At 40.0% G+C, this 15,634-nt stretch overlaps 1 long non-coding RNA gene across 1 annotated transcript; it reads right to left on the minus strand.

The window, feature by feature from the left end:
* Positions 1-2,721: 2,721 nt before the first annotated feature.
* LOC135495080 (uncharacterized) lies at positions 2,722-15,501 on the minus strand. The gene is made up of 2 exons (XR_010448506.1): positions 15,006-15,501; positions 2,722-3,176 (listed from the first exon to the last, which is right to left on the minus strand). It is a non-coding gene; the product is annotated as an uncharacterized LOC135495080 (long non-coding RNA).
* Between the last annotated feature and the right edge of the window lie 133 nt (positions 15,502-15,634).

Consider the following 15,634-nt stretch of genomic DNA (forward strand, 5'->3'; position numbering starts at 1 on the left):
TTAGTCCCGAGATTTGTCAACACGACTTGATGGAGAGGATGGGGTTACATTCCGATACTGGTTGTCAGATCGAGTCTGTTGCTTGGGGGTCACGTGACTGTAATGGCCGTTGGCGTGATGAAGATTGGCCTCGAAGCATATATGTACATGTATAATTGATATTAGGGAGCCCAGTTGAATATAGTCTATTACAACAGATTAGAAAGATAAAATACATCAGTCAATTTAGCTGCCGTATCGCTTTTCAGGGGACAGCTTTCGCTATGACTGATTATCTGAAAGCTGCTGACGACTAACAGACCAGGGGGTTCCTGGATTGACCATACCAGTAGCTGTACCAAAGCTGTTGATACCAGTAAATGTAACAGAGTTATTGTTCTTGGTATAACCTTTCAGTGTTGCACACTCTGAGAAATAAATCGTTTTGAGCTTCTGAAAAAACATTTACGGGTTTTAAGGTTCGGCCAACACAAATATGCATCCCAACAGGGTTTGTTTGGTAAAATGAGAAAAAAAGGGTTTGAAATTGCTGAATCTTTATGGGGTATTGGGCGAAAAACCATTAAGGCTATAGAACTTACATCAGTGATTCATACGGTATTTTATAGATCCGTAGGCATCAAGCATGTGCGGATGTGATGAAGTGCCGTTTCGAAGCAGTGTCAGTCATGCTCCCGTCACGGTTGTAGTCACCAGCATCTGCCGTCCCACCGCGCTCTCCCCAAGGCGCTACCTGCCCCCACCCAACAATGGTTAATTAACACCTTCACCCGGGAGACAATCACCACCAAACTCCACTCAAAGCTCATTAAGTTGGAAGCCTAATTGATTCAAAAGAGGTTGAAAGGTGAAAATACTCCCCCGCTAGGGAATCGGCGTTCATGGTTCGGTTGGTAATTTGTTGATGAGGTAAACTGCGTGCAGAGGTGCCAAGTGGGTGCTTTGGAAGAGTGAAAATCGGTTTGGTTCCTGCGGGGTTCCTCCTCACCATGGACTGGCAATAGGAGTAAGACAGCTTCCTGTGACACTGACCCTTGTCCAGGGTCCGGACCTAATTCAAGGCCGATAGGTCCACTTCAAAGTCGCACTTGGGTCCGATTAGAAGGGCTGTGAGAAAGGCACGGCTGGCTGTGGATTTGGTCTGGGGCATGGCATTGCTCAAAGTCAAACTTACAATGCGAAATCAAAGCTGCAGAAAATCATCAAAAACTCATGATATTCTCAACACAACCCACTGCAGCGTATACTCACTGTTGCTTTGCCCCTTCTGTCACTTTCCTCCTCGCTGGGTGGTCCATTCATCCAGCCTTAAGGGCACCAAAGGTACTTCAACTCCAATGATTTTGTGATATCATCACATAAAAACCCTTACGCAGATGTCTGATTCAATACATCACTCTGCTCATCTCATCTTAAATCACTCTAATTGAGTACTATTAGGAAATTTGAACATCTTGAAGATGGCGGGGTTTGACAGGGTAATCATCGGTGGATATCTGGGATTTAAGACTTTGAAATATGATGGCTCAGGTGATACTTGCCAGGTGCACTGCAGCAAATTTGCAGCATCTTCAGAGTTTTGTTGCCGATATTTTTCTTTGAATAACTTTGAACAACTTTGAGTCACACACTAAAAGGACTTGCTTAAATCACAACAAATGGATGTTCTTCTGTTACACGGACAAAAACTCAGGTGTTACATTAATTAGAAAAATTTGAATAAAACTCGCGGCATGTGCGAGACCAGGAGATCACGTTGACACTCTATTCAAATGAGTTTCCTTGGCGAAGTCTCAAGGTATCATATTAGCTCGTCCACAATGTCCCCTTAGACTTCTAGGAACACCCCTTTCGAGAAATGTTGCAGCAAAACGACTCAGGTGCGCAATTAAATAACAAGTCATGTTAAAATTCAATGTCGCCATAATCCGAGCCCCTTGGTATTTTGTGCAATTATTATTTTGCCGATGCCCCATGGGGCGGCACCGGGCTACACTTGTGGGAACAGAAAGGAGATCTTCCCTGGTCGGAATGGCAATACATGACACCTGTGTGATCATCACTGCGAAAGAATGTAAGAAAATTACACAAATTCCAAATCAGGTCAGCTAGAAAATATCAAAACCACGAGTTTCGCTTGAGAAGTTCCCGACTGAATAGAGCTTTGGATCTATCATTGTCGCCATGCTACCCGACCGTGTTGGCAACACAGACACAACCCCAAGGGGTTGTTTTCGGCCCTTTTGTCTTCACCGTGCTATTATCTCGACAGGGGAGGGTTGAATGAGAAAAGTTTGCGCTAACGGTGCGTAGTGTTTCTCGGCGGTGATGTTTCGTGTCTTAGTTGTTAGTCTGCATTGCCAGGAAACCACATGGCATGCTGCTTCGGATTTACCAGTCAGACACGATTTGAGATATTCCTTGCTGCGTTTTCTTAGTTGATAGCGAATTTTTGTGAGAATTGTCAAAAGGGGGAAAAGTTCTCTGAAGACTGACGTCTACCCTTTTGCATATTTGTCTGAAAGCAACCACAGCAAACGCTGGTCGAAGTCACATGTCGATTAACAATCCTTCGGTGGGTTTGTACCAGATTTTTTTATCTGGAAGAAGTTTCATAGTGAAAAAAAATCGCCAAACAAGTTATTCCAGGTGATATTCATGCAGCAGAAAAGTTTCGCGAGAAGTTCGCAAAACTATAGAAGGAACAAAAAAAGACGGATAGAATTTTAGGTTTTCAATATTTTTTTCAGCTATTAATCGTTGATGGTACATAAAAAACGGATGTCATAAACTTTCTTGAGGCGGTTATACATGTATCATCAGCCTATTTATGAAAGTTGACCCCTTGAAGTCGACACTGTCTTAAGAAACTTGTGAAAAATAACCCCTGGGTTAACAAAATTGTTGATACTTTCAGTAATCAGTTTCTATCGTTTTGGCTAGAGTCATGCTCATGAAAAAAGGGCTAGTCCATTCGAGCGATATGAAACAAATCTTATAGAATTTCATTTCCACGAAGACAGCGTCTTATTCAAAGGGGTCAAGAAAACCCTGACTGATACTTGTATGTTACCTTGGTAACGCTTGGCGTCGCTATGACAACGGGGCCTACGATATAAGATCCACCCTTCCAGCATGCTGATGTCTCGCAGTCAAATGTCTCATCCTGATAATGTCTGGAAAGATACAAGATATAAGGGATTTAACACAATGGGCTGGCGTGAAGGAGGGATCGGGTTAGCTCAGCTGGGAGCTACCCGATACTTCACTTGTTAACCACTGAGTAAAGTACTTTTCACCGTGATCTGAAAAGTAATGGTACATGTATGTATCGAGAGAAGGCTGAGAAAAAGGATAGGTTTCTGCCGGGGTGGGACTACCAACTACTTCATTTGTTAACCCTTAGAAGAAGGACTGTACATTTCATCATCGTCTGAAATATGATAGTAAATGCTCTCGTAGGAGGTTTTTGAGTTTCTGAAAAATCTTTAGAGCTTTTTAGCCAGCACAAATGTGCCCTTCAGAGGTAAACATGGAAGGGCTCAAGACACTCATTTCATGTTGCCTTCCTCATGGTCATGACGAATATAACTTGACATGACGGCAACTTCCAAATTCATCGAAATGAGGAATATGTTATTCCATGATGCACAATTTTCCTATTTCTGGATAAATCAAGCCATTTTGTTATTCCAACAAAACGAGATGTCATCTTTAAATAGAATCACCGGTATTCCATCTGTGCCCCATTCAAATCCGGCACAAAACAGTCGCGCAGATTTAAAAATGTAACAATATTCCACCATCTTCCGACAGCCATTTCAATTTTTTTCACATTCAACTGCTCATTATAAATTTTCCTAAAAATTACACGTTTGCTTCGGTTTATGATAAGCCAATTTGCACGGATCTGCGGGGTGGAAAACGCGGCGGCGCCAAATCAGAAATACGGGTTTACTCAGTCAAATCCGGGAATTATCAAAATCACTGGTAATAGCTTCCCGAAGGGCTGAGCCAAAAACACAAAGCTACGCTCCAAGCGAGGTCACCTAGGCCTACTTTACGTGTAATCATCCGCTAGAAGCCTAATCGCCTTGTCGTCATTTGCATATCTTTGCATGAATTTGCATAAAGTGATTTTGATTAGAGTGATTTTCTGGTGTATTTCCCTTCCCCCGGGGGACGCACCTGGGCCGGGATGCGCGCGCTGGTAGACCCGGGAGCGGTCCGACTCCATAACTGTTCTGCTACAGACTGGCTCTAATGACGGCGCTATTTGCCGGAATGGCACGCGGGGTCGGAAGATATGGGGGTTGGCGGCTGCTGCATGTACCAGATGGGTCCTGGTGGTGGTGAGCACGCATTCATGCCAACATCATTGAGTGCACAATTTCATGGGAAAATTTTTTTTTTCGCTCATCTCTCCAACCTTAACATTTGGCTTCCTGCACGAAATTGTTTTCATGACCTGTGTGCATTCGCACATTACAACAAACCTTAATGATCATAAAAAGGCAAGGTAACTTCCCCGTTCAATTTTTAAAGTTGATCCTAAAACTTCCGGGTCAGGATTTGTCTCTTTTACAATCATATTGGGTACCACCAAAAATATATGAGAGGGGAAAATATGTCACTTGACTCCGGACAGACCAAAACAGTGCACATGTATTCTCTAAATTGGGTATACCAAGGTTTTAAGATCATTGATTCACACGAGTTATATGAACTTAGACGGACAAAATGATAATTTAGCTCTGAAATAAAGGAAATAAAGGGCGATTTGGCACAACACGAAATCTGAAACTACCTTATTATTTTAATGTAGGTCATCAGCCAAATCGAAACACTCCCTCCAAGAATCTCAACATATTGTTTGAGAAGACGTACAGCAATCATCCCTTTCGAATTTTATTCCCCATCGCCATTTGATTGTATCATGTATGGGAATGCTCATTCACTTCAGGACAAACGTCAAATCCCCATTGTCGGCCAAGACCATGAACCATACGAAGACGACATCTTAAATTAATGATAATTTAAGCATTACCCTTGTCAAACCGGGACAGACAGTGGGACTCCCACAGCGGCCGTACTCCCATCGTCATTATGCTAAAACACAGTCAATTAATTTCAAATCTGCTATAAATGGCAGCCAACCCTTGCGGTGATAATGACAAGTTTTCTCAGTTGGTCAGTGTCTTTGGTGCGTTGCCCCAGAAACGCGATCGCTTCTCAGGGACGGTTCCCCTCTCCAAATTGCTCAGCCCTATATTTAGGACCCCTGGTCGAGTTGTCGAGATTTCAACCCACTCATTGCAAGGTTGGAATGTTGAGGACTTGAGTTGGTCACACGTTTTAAGGGTTGGGGCCCCGACTTTGTTCTGGTTATTACGCTATATACATATGTTATACCCATACTCTAGACAACCAGATGATTTACCCTGTCTTTTTTCCATCAATATAATCTCCCTCCCGATAACTTAGGTCACTACGGAAATGTATACCCATGCTCTTAACCACCACATATTTCATCCTATCAGCTTTGCCTTTAACAAAAGAGCTAATATGCAAAGTCAGTGAATTGGTTAACTCAATTCAATTTTCCTTTTCACTTATATTTTCCTTCCTATAATGAATGAAGAAGAAACAATCTCGAGAATCGTCGGAGAGATCGCCTCAAAAGTCAATAACTCAAGCGGCTACTTCCAATAATCATCGGCTCCATTTCAGCATCACGTGAAAGTAATACTCACTCATTTCGATTGCATTACAACTATAAACATAGTGATTTCTCAAGTTTTGATTTCATGTTATCATGCAGTAAATGTGTATAATGAAATATGTTTCGTGTGATGCAGTCTCTAATTTAAAAGTATATTTAAAGTTGGTCAGGGAAAGCGTTTGACTTCTAGCCCAAGATCACAGATCAGCCGCCTCTGGGACTGACTCAATGCATCGAACATGGATAATTCTCGTGCCATGTGATCACTGACACTGTTTCGACTCAAATCATAAACTGAGTTGGAGTCTAATAATAAAGCTAGACATTTATTCATATCAGTTTAAAAGACAGGATCGTGACAAAATGGATGTTTATAGGGTTTGATTCCTCGACAACTGCCTAGGTGGCGCTCGAATTGACTCTGTGACGTTTAATTGTGCGCTATGGAGCGCCATTACCGCCACCGCAATGTACCAAACGCGTTCTCACTGTGATATTGATTGCGATGTTAAATAGGGTCCCGTATGTAACACGCCTTAAATCAAGCGAAAATACATTTTTAAAAGAATAGATTTTGCAATCAAATTTAGTTGAGTACAATGTACATGTACATGCATTGCGGATAAGTCCACCTTCTTGTCAATGTATAACTCTTGGCAAGTCAACGGAGAAGAAAAAAGGAGCACACGCGTTGTTTTCAATGTTTTCTTCGGTTTCTTTTGATTTTAAGTTGCAATAATTAATTGAAACTGTCGAATCAAAATATAACATAAAAAGTAAAACATGACTTTTGTCTCCATGATTAATATTTCCTTTTCCATTGACCTCCCCATCATAACGCACGTGAGCGCATGCAACTACCCTGCCGAAATGTACATAATGCATAACTGATGAAAATATTTATTAAGTAATCGGTGAATTATAAATCAGTCTTTTTTAAATGTCAGATTCTCTCGTCATCTTTGTTTCTATGCGGCCCTCAGGAAATAAGAATAGAGACGTGGCCATGGTTTAGTAATTGCACATTCTGACTCGATGAAACGTGGCATGTGTCTTGTTTTTATATCCATTTACACAAGTTCAAATACATGTATCAAATCAGCTAATATTTACAAAATTAGCAAAAATTCAATTTCAATTTAAAAATGTCAAATACTAATCGACCCACCTTGCCTTAATTGTTATTGATGCAATTAGTAATCGAAAATTCATGTGTGCCTGACGCATGTTTGACGATGAAGAGCACTGTTGTTGTGTTAGTGTAATAGGCGGCAGCACTAAAAATGTCGTTACACACGTGGTGTCTCCAAAATGTGCGTTTTTAAAACTGTATTCTCAATAACAATGGAAGGAGAAGTGCGAAATTATGACATGTACAAGTCAAGAATGAACTAAAAGGCACTAAATTTAGGCCTAGATCTCCTTTAACTTAAAAGGGATCTCAATGGGGAAAGGTATAAATTCGTTGGTAGAACGCATTGCCACGATCAGAAGAAGAAGAATATGTATGATGAACAAGAAGACTTGTCGCCCAGTTCGTGAATTGGCATTTGGACTTGACGTTATTTCTGAGACACACTGTCTATTGCATCCCGTGTACATTGAATGTACGTGATGACTCTGTGCTGAAGTCGCTATGATTACATCCACAATGCAGGCTATTTTCAATAGCATCGTGACCCAAGATGAAATCGTCTTCAGAATTCATACAATTGCTATTGCGTAGCATCGGGGTATTACGTCACACAATAACAGTTATGAATGTAGCCAGTCGGGCATTATGGAGATATGCACGGGGAGAAAGCGATGTCTGGCGGTCAGAACTGCTCATTGTTGACAAAGGTTGTCTGAGGTGAATTTGGAAAAAAACATTCGCCTGGAAGTCCAAGAATGAAACGACTTGACTGGCTGACCACAGCTTTTTAATAGGCGACCAATCGATAAAGGCACAATACCTTGCAGTGAAAGCCAGAGAGCAAAGGTACAATAGAGGTTTTTTATACTTGCGGATTCGATCAAGAGAGCTATTCACTGGGATCAAACAGCCATGCGGGTGATACTACGGAATGCATTCACAGGGCTGGACAGGCTTTAGAAATACCCTTGCTCGTTACACTCGATACGGTAACAAAGGGTCGTAGTAAATATTATGAATGAAGAGGATTTATTTTACAATGACAATAAGTGGGTCAGCTTAGGCTTTCGATGAAAAAAGTCTATGAAAGTTGTATTCTGGGGCTAACTGTTTTATTTTTGCAGCAATGATGGACTCACTGCCACTGCGCACTGGCACGCAGATACTGATGACGTCATATGGATACAAGTATGGAGATCCCATCATATGGAGCGCTGTGACAACAAATACTTGAAACGAAGAAAAAGTGGGCATATTTGGCATGAACTTTCTTAACATAGCCAAAAACATATTATTAGGCAGCCATCAACAATTTTTTAGGGGCATACCTAAAAGTTATAGCCTAAACCATTTTTTAATTCGGTATATTCCATGATCGTCCAAACCCCTGATAACTTTGGCCAATTTGGGATGTCTGTTCGGTCGGTTAAATTTTTTTCGCTGCGATCCACCACCAGCACGCAATGAAGTTATGACCCTGAGGGCTTTAGCAAAAGGAATGTGTCCACATTTTAGGTAGCTTGCCCTGTTGACACTGAGCCCGGATTCAGTGGTTCGGCTAAAACAAACAAGCGGCCTCCACGTCAAATATAACCTGACCAATTAAGACTAGTTGTGACTACAAACCTGTGAGCGCAGTAAAAACAAAAACAAGGTGCACTTCTAGGGCTTTTTGGACGTTCAAATACTCCAGGGGGTAGCAACTTGGAATTATTTTGCACTTTAGTTGACAGTTCATTTGCCATTACTGGGGTTTTCAACTCGCTTGGTGGTCTGGTCTTAAAGATGGCGACCGGGGCCAGAATGGTCGCCGAACTTGGTATCCTGGCATAATCTAAAGCAAAACCGTCATGAATTAATTAGCATTGACAATTTCACAAATTAGTTTTAGCACATGGTGTGTCAGAAAATAATAGAGAGGGTGAGTTCCATGAGCTCTACGTGAACGTATACGAACAATGGAAGCTTATTACGTACGTATCTGTAAAAGTGTAGGGGTCGTTTTCTCTTGAACTCTTAAGCTATCAAATAAATCACTGTTTTGAGCAAATGGAGTATCGCGAAACATTAGAGAGGTCGAAGGTGAGGAACGCTTACTGAACGTTGCGTGTATGTGTATCTGTAACGATAGGTTTCCTTTACCTTTAAAAAATGCCATTCTTAAACTTCTTCATACTTAATCAATCGATCAAAGCAGATCTTATGAAGACATGGCCTCAGTTTTTCGTTTTACTTAACATTCACCGACTCAAAGTCGTGACTGCATCTTTTTGGGGGTATTCACCGCCGCTCAAATCGGACGAGCATAACACTGCCACATAAAAGACACCGCCTAAGGGCCAATTTTACTGGCTCGACCACACCTTGAGAAGGTTTCCACGAAGCTTGCATAACGCCACGACACGTTACGAAGGGTAATTGTGTCGCGGTTACGTTGACATGTCGGTCGGTGTGCCCAGCTGTGTAAGGGAGCAAATGGAATCTCGTTTGCGAGAATTTCGCCTCGGGGCACAGCCAACAGAAAACGAAAATTACACCTACGAGAATGAAAATCAACAGACTAATATTTTACTTAGGCCGGAACTTGGTGCTTTGACAATTAGTATAGCGTAACTTAGAGTAATTGAGAATAGCTCTGACTGTTTGTATGTTCGTGTGTGTATTACCCACTCAGCCATTTGGTAAATAGAATAGAATTTTAGCCGATGATTGGGAAATAATGGGAGTTTTGGTGATGGGTTACGGTTATGGCCGGCGGAGGAATTTAATGAAACCGCCCGACCCAGGAAGCTGTGGTTAAACCGGTGCGTGTGATTTGGGACACTATCGGGACCAATAAACGGATCGTAAATATATAAAGCGAAACAGTACGAGGTCTTAGTTGTTCAGTTTAATTGGGCTTTACTACGTGGTAAATTACCACTAAAATTAAACTTTTTAACGCCCGAATACCCAAATAATTTTCATGGGAAAGAAGTGATGTCGCCGTTCAGAGTTCCTTGGCAGCACTTAAGAGTATACAATCATGGTCAACGAGGATGTAAGATATTCTCCCAAGCAGAAGCAGCCCTGTGAGAGTCTGATTGAAATAACTAACTCTAGGAATGCCAGGGCCCTCTACCTTTTCAAAAATGATTAGGCCAACTGCTCTTCAGCCTGAACTTTCCGAGTGATGAGGGTGTTCCTTTTAGTCGCCGATATGACTGCTCGTTCACAGATATATTCATATGTTATGTTACCAAGTGGCCTGCCTGCCTACTCGTCCAAATCACTTTATCTGCTATCTGTTATGTATAACAAAGTGCTGCCCAAAGGTTTTCATCTTTCATGTGACTTAGCTGCCTATCTGATTGTATTCATCGGATTGCGAGTCGATCACTGTTCATCTGTAATGTTACCAAAAGCCAGTTTCGCTGGTCTTAATATCTTCATCTGTTATAATTACTTACTCACGGCAAGTCTAGACTCTCCAAATCAGTGGTCAACAGCAAAAAGGCGATCACTTGATCAATTAATCAGGCAACAATCACCAATAAAATGGATAATGGTAGTTTTATTTAGGAGAGAAAAAGGGTACAATATGGTTCTTTCACAAACCATGTTTGTTATGGTTTACATTCATTGTATTCCTCCTTTTTTATTTCTCAAAGGACATCGTTTCATTCTATATACTTAATTCGCTGGCACGTGGGGATTCATTCAAGGGACTTCATTGCTTGTAAAGGGACACGGGTCACCATTTTGGCCCTTTTTAGGCCAATGACCCATGAGCCTTGTTTGTGAGTTATTTCTTCCAGTGAAGATGTCCCTTTTGAATTCGCTACAAAAGACGTGTAAATCGCTTTCGTTCTATAGATTTTTTTCAAAGAAAGTCATTTCGCAGTGTTAACTTATTTGTTGACCTATCGTTATAATGCAGTTTTCTGATTGAAACACAACTGTTCATTATTTGGAGTCAATAAAGATAACTGTAGATAACTGTTGACTGTACAGTTCATCGCAGAAAAAAGAATCTGGAATACAATTCAGTTTCCTTTTAGAATTTTACACTGTGGTGATTTTTTTAACAGACATGCTTGTCATTTTAGTCCTTTTTGGCTGTTCTTGCCAGTAGCTGTACTGTACTGTACTGTACTGTACAATGATAGACAGTACGGCTTTGTGCAGTAATGCACTGTACACTAATGGACAAAGCACAGTATGGTTATTACCAACAAATGATGGTTACATTATATTTTATTTTTTGCCAGATGGAGTACTTATATGTCAGGAGGATTAATGCCATTGCCATCACCCGTGAACATTGCTCACAACCAACACAATTACACAGCCCTGTCATCATATCTCGGAATATGGTTTGGTTCAATCCCAATATGGTAATTGTTGGACAATTTCGGTAGGACAATTTAATCTTCCTAAGCATGTAGGCCTAAAACTTTGCCATTACCAGGTAGTAACCAACCAGTTCGGGCATGTAAGCCCAGTACGTGTAGTCACAAGTAAACAGCAAAATGTCCAAATTATTAGCCGCGGTGCAGTCATGCATGATTTGTTGCGCATGAGGTGTGACCCAAGAACCAACTGGAGCTTGAAACAGGCATAAACTCGCCCAAGTGTGGAATAACGCCCTATTTTTGTAGAAGAAGTCATGAAATTACGAAATACTTCGTGTAAACTGCCAATGCTTAGCGTAATTAGGCTTTATTTAAACTGCGTGCGCACACACATAGGCATATACCCTGTGATTTTACCTTGGGTCAATATACCGAAAACACTAAAGTGAAATAACGAACCGAAATAACTATGCCATAATATGGCCATTAAAGCGTATACTCTTGGCCAAGAATGAAAATTAACCAATTTCAGTTTGTGTTAAATTCTGACAGGACGTGAAATTAGTTGTAGACAGTTCTAAAGTCTGGTACATTTTCCCATGTTTTTGATTAACCCTTCACATGGTTACTTTGAGAAAGTTTCCGGATATGACATAACTAAAGCTGCAAAACAGATCACTGTAGGCTAAGGCTTTCATCAGGAAGTGCTTATCAAGAGCTTTCATATACATGGTCATGTTAATAGGTTTTCAGAACATTGAAAATATTTCGTGGCAATATCTGACCATTACCCCCCTGTTAGAATCAACTAATACTTTACAGCTAACACTGACACCCAATAAAATAAAACATAATCTTACATTGCAACAGCCAAGAATAGATTAGCATATAATCCCAATAATCTTTCGGTCGTTTTGTTTTTCTGATCATAGCACCTGGGTTTCACCCATGTCAACCATGAAATTGTAGATTTATAACCGCCAATGAGGTATCCCGGGGGATTTCGGACCCGCATATGGTCATTTTCCGCAAGTTAGGATCATGGCAACCGCGCCATTAACAATTCATGTGAAATTGGCACACGAAACGGTTTTGAATCAACACGTTGAGTCTGTTGCTCTGTTCGGTCAACGTATTAATACCACTGACCATCGCGTTGTAACTTTTACACTCAAAATGTTTCTTTTTCATCTAAACCAGTTTTCACATTTTCAATTTCTCGAATAGATTTTTTTATAATCATCTTCGACGATATTGTCATTGTATCCAAATCATCAGTTAGAAAAGCCTTAATCGTTATTTTTTCTTCAAAAGGTCCAACCTCCTTACACGTCTTTCCCCAATGACACTTGTACTACTAACGGTACTTTAAAATCGAGATGGATTTTCAGCGAAATTAGACCTTACTTTGTAATCTGTTCAAGTAACTTGTTGGATGTTTTTACATTGTAGCTGCAAATATTTGAAAAATATCAAATTCTGAAAAATTACCAAGATTTAGCTGATTTGGAAATGCATGTTGCACCAGCAAGCTAAGTTACTTTTGAACATAACAGTATGCCCACTAATGCAAACATAGCCTATACTGCTTGTAGCAACAGTGAACACGGCAACTGTGTTTATAACAGTCAAACCATCAGTAGATATTAGAGCTATAACCCTCACAGTTAGGTTAGGTGCCAGCAACAATCAGCTGGTAATTAACTTAGTGCGTCCAGAGCCCGGTTTTGCCTAATGATTCCCATGGGAGAGCAACTGGGAATAACCCCCAGCAAGTTTAGCGCACAGATAGATAGAAACATGCCAAAATTATCGTCAAAGTGGAGAAGGCGGAATTATTGAGTTTTTCAAATTGATCGATAATTACCAAAGAAACTTGAACAAGATGATGACAAATTGGAATTATATTTTCACGTCTGTCCTTAGGTCCCGTTAAATTACAGATTAAGGTGATATCGAAAACTCTAAGTCCTTTAACGCAGAACTGGGTCTTAAGGTAAACATTTAATGTATTTAATGTCGAGTTCTTTGGTCTGGAAGTGTGTATTTCAAGGGAGTTTGGAGTAAAATTGCACTTGGAAGATGTTTTTTTTAAATATCATTTAATTCACTATCCATTACCTTTTGGGTTGATACTGTTCCTTACTTTTAGGAACAAAACTACCGTGAGCTCTTGACTAAATTTGTCTTGGCCGGAAAACTACCGCAGCGACAATTTCAATAAAGTTTCTTTTAAAAATTGAAATTGAGTAATTCATGATTCGATTAGTTGATTATTATTTTGCCATAAGATTAAGAAATCGTTTATTATCGAGTTGAATTTCCGTCGATAATGTTTGTAATTTTGCGAGCGTCAAGAAAAAAATCGCCAATGAGTGTTTATCGTCAGATTATGGGTTCGATATCAAAGCAGACACGATGAGATGATATATTTGTTTACAGAAAATTTGATATTATTCAATTGAGAATTTAATGCACCAAAAGCTGTATTTTTTCATTTTTTATACTTACTTCATGTGTTGATTCTTTGTTGAGCAAAATGAATTTAATGGTTAGCTAGACGCAAAAAAATCAAACAACAACAAATTATGCTAAATCCCATCCAAAAAACTAAAATATTGTCTGGCGGAATTTCTAACATTATGTAAGCATGTCATTTATGCAATATTTTGCCTTTTTGTGGTTGTTTTTGTTGACTTTAGATGGGATTTTTAAATTGGCAAAAAAGCCGAGTTGAGCAACCCTAATTATAACAGTTGGACCTAAAAAAGGGTTTTCAGCGAGGTCATTTGCGGTTCAAATGAAGTTTTTGCTGGAAGTCTGTTGAACAGATGAAAGGTAACTTAAGCAACAGAGGTTAAGAATAAAACAAAAATTGCAAGTTGATAATGAACTTTTGACGATTTGTAAAAAATATATATTTTGGCTCAAAATTCAGTTTGGCTTAGAAATTTGCCCAATTGGAGTCGTGATATTTTTTCAACTGTGAAATTCTAAAAAGATGTGTTTCTGAATCATTTTCACAGCAAAAAAGGAAGTCAATCGCTTGAATTGTTTTTAACTTATTCAAAGTACATGTGTTATTTGCTCCATTTTCACAGGAAAATAATAATATTAGAATAGTTTATGATTTGAAGAAGAGAACCTGATACAATTTCTTGCAGTTTGTCAGCAGAATAAACTCCAGTCGGTGTCATTCTCAAGTGTTCAATGTTTTCACAGGAATCGCCACGTTATTTGTCAGAACCAAGTCAGTCAACCATCTAGAGAGATTTTCAACTCACCCTGTCAGCAACTACTGATTACAATATCAACTGTGGTATATTCTTCACACTAATGAGTACGAGCGAAAACGACTTGCGAGAGGTGCTCTTCAAACTTTGGTGTTATCCGGTTGACGCGTTCGCTTGGGATGTTTTTTGAGCGGTTTTATCTGTGTTGTTTTTACCGTCCGCCTGAAGCTTTTAACTTATTTTGCACTCAGACAACGAGATTTACCCCCAGCGTTTGATTTGTAAGGTCATGCACTTGAGAGAATGTTGCCCGAGACTGGGAAGTCCATCTACAGGTGTTGATTTACGCCGCGCACTGGCCCGGCTGCGAGAGAAGACATTTTGGATGCGGTAACGCCGAAATCTGAGTCCCGGGGACGCACATGTTGCAATGTTGCCTAAAATATGCACCAAAACCCTCGACAAACTAAAAAATAGTGCTTTTCTCGACATTTTCAAGTATTTTCTTTGTCTTGGACGCAAATAGTGGCCGTTTTGTTGGATATGAAGTAAAGTCGATCTAAAAAATATGTTCAACTCACCTCAGAAACTTTTGGTCAAAACTCCTGCACCATTCGAATAGAATATCCCGACAGTTTTCGTCAAATTTAGCTAAAAATGTCACTTATTTACCGCGTTTCTTCTAAAACGTCTACACCCCAGCGCTATCCAACTCGTAACTGTGCGGAATTGTTGGCCAGAAAGGCGCTCTTCTGAATATCGGCATTGAAATCAAACCTTTTACAATGCGTCTCCATAGAATTATTCACGGTGAGCCTTATTCAAAGCTCTCTATAGCTAGCTACACTGAAGCATTAAAATATCCCTATTTATTCACATGGTGTGGTTGTACATTTTGTTTAAATCACGATAAAATTCAATTGTCTTTCTCTATATTTACAAAACAACTGTATTGTATGTTAGGGAATTATTACATGGGCTAAACAAGGCTCAATGGATGCATTGAAAATCGTTTATAACTGCTTACAAAAGTTGCATTGAATTGCCTGGTAATGTTGGACAACAGTCTAGATTGTGGGCATAATTCCTTGAGTTATACTAGACTGGTAAAACACAATACAGGGGTAATTTGCGGCTATTTGTAACACATTTGATTTTCCTTGCCTAATCACCGTCTCGACGACATTCAAGTCAAGACAATGATAAAGTG

The sequence above is a fragment of the Lineus longissimus genome, chromosome 10 (genome assembly GCF_910592395.1).
Source record: "Lineus longissimus chromosome 10, tnLinLong1.2, whole genome shotgun sequence".
In the NCBI taxonomy this organism is placed as follows: domain Eukaryota; kingdom Metazoa; phylum Nemertea; class Pilidiophora; order Heteronemertea; family Lineidae; genus Lineus; species Lineus longissimus.